The following is a 2433-nucleotide window of genomic DNA, read 5'->3' as shown; positions in this document are numbered from 1 at the left end:
CTAAAATTTTATGGAATTCACGATGATTTTAGTTTTTTTTTTTTAAGTTTTTTTCTCTTTGTTCCAATATTTTATGAAATGAATAGTCCATTTTTTATTTGTAATTTTTGTAACAATTCTTATTTTTATAAATAATAATTTCTTATTATGATTTTGTATATTTTTTATAAAGTTTAACAGTAAAAAGGAAAACTAAAACAATAATAAAAAATAATGTATATAATAATGAACTTCTTGGTAAATAGGTAGTTTTAAGTTTTTAATTGGCCAAAAGGGTGTCTTTGTGGATTCATGTGTAAATCTGGTAATTTGTGAACAGTGACAAATTTTAAATGGCAATATAGCCCTTATTCAAATTTTAAATGGCAATACAGCCCTTATTAAAAAAAGCAGGAGAGAGAAAGCGTGAGAGAGAGTGAGAGAGCGTGAGAGAGACTGTGAGAGATTGAAAAAATTATGTATTTAAATATTATTATTTTCTCTTTCTTCTTTTTTTATATTATCTTTTTTCCCTTAATAAATTGTTGTACATTATTCATAATAATAAAACATTTAATTATTATATATATATATATAAATATATAAAGATTTTTTAACACATATTAAAATTTGAATTTTTTAAAACAGACAATATTTGTTTTTTTTGTATTATACACAAATATGAAGGTATTCACCATTTGGTGTACAACTATCAGGTATTCACTCGAAGGTATTCAAATGAAAATATTCATCTCAAAGTATTCATGATTTGGTGTTCATTTATTTGGTGTACACATGAAGGTATTCACCATTTGATGTTCATTTATTTGGTGTACACATGAAGGTATTCACCGTTTGGTGAAAGGTATACACCATTTGGTGGACAACTATCAAGTATTGACCATGCAGTGTACAACTATAAGGTATTCATTCAAAAATATTCAACATTTGGTGTACACTTATCAGATATTTACCATTTAGTGTACAACTATCAAATATATTATCTGGTGTACACTAGTCAGGTGAATACCTTTGATTGAAAGTCAATTTAATACTTTCGATTGAAAGTCAAATTAATACCTTCAATTAAATACCATATGTATATAAATTTATATAAAACTGAAATATATATGACTGAATTATACATAACTAATGTATACATAACTTAAATATTAGAAAAAATTAAAATTTTGTCTGTTTTAAAAAAATCAAATTTTAAAATGTGTAACAAAAAAACTATATATTTTTAAAATATATATTATTATATATTTTATTATTTAAAATGATATATAAGAATGAATGAATTATAGGAAGAAGAAGAAATAAAGTTAAGAGAAAAGAAAAATAATATTTTTTAATACAAAACTGATTTTCTTAACTTTTCTCACGTATCTCTCTCTTCTCTTTCCTTTTGTTTTCTCTCTCTCCCTTTGTTTTATTTAATTAATTATAATAAAATAACAACGTAAATAAATTGAACTTATGAGGATAGAATAGTTATTGACACACAAAAACTACCCAAACACATACACTTTTTCAAAACATACTTTTTTATCAAATTAAAAACTTAAAACTACCTATTTGACCAATTTTTTCTATAATAATTACCAAAAAATACAAAAACTAAAATAATTTACCATTCAAGTTTTTTAAAAACTAAAATTTCCTGGAAAATTAAAATATAAAAATCTAAAAGCTAAAACCCAAAACTTAAAAGCTAAAAATCAAAAACTATGCAATTCATGGCCTAGAACATTTAGAGAAAATCAGTGTTTGAAATTTTCTTTTCATTTTGTCTACCTCTATTATCCAGCGAACAAAAAGGAAAAAATATAGATAATAATGAGACCATTCACTTACTAACAGTACAAGAAAACGGCTTTGAACGTTACGTTTTTCAAGGTTGGCATCAGTAAAAAACAGACACTAAAAGCAATCCTTCAGTTACAATACTGACAAGTTGACGTCACTTAAAACACATACCATTTAAAACAACAACGTCAGTTACGAAATGATTTTTTTGCATCATTTAAAAAACGAACGTTAAAATTACACATCACGACAAAAACGGCAAATACTAGTGGTTCTTATTTTTTTCGTTCAACAATCTACGAAAGCACTGTTTTAAGGCCCATAACTATTAAATATATTAGAAATAATTCAAACATATGACGTTACTGTAATTTAAAAATAATAATTTTTTTTGGGGCAAAATGGATATTTAGTTAATTCAAGTCTAAATATGTGATTTTATGGTCTGTACTTTTTTCAATAGTTGATGTTTTGTTACAGATCACTAGACTCAACTAGAGAAGAGGAGCAGATCGCAACTCATGAATGAAAGAAAGAAACCAAGGCTTATGAAGATATCGAGAAGTCTGGAAAACTAGAGAGTATTTAGAAACTCATTCTAGAGAGAGAATTCTAGAGAGAGGTTTTATTAGAAATTCTGAG

Source organism: Eutrema salsugineum, unplaced genomic scaffold (assembly GCF_000478725.1).
Source record: "Eutrema salsugineum unplaced genomic scaffold, Eutsalg1_0 scaffold_7, whole genome shotgun sequence".
NCBI classification, from domain to species: domain Eukaryota; kingdom Viridiplantae; phylum Streptophyta; class Magnoliopsida; order Brassicales; family Brassicaceae; genus Eutrema; species Eutrema salsugineum.
This window is presented reverse-complemented; position numbering follows the sequence as displayed.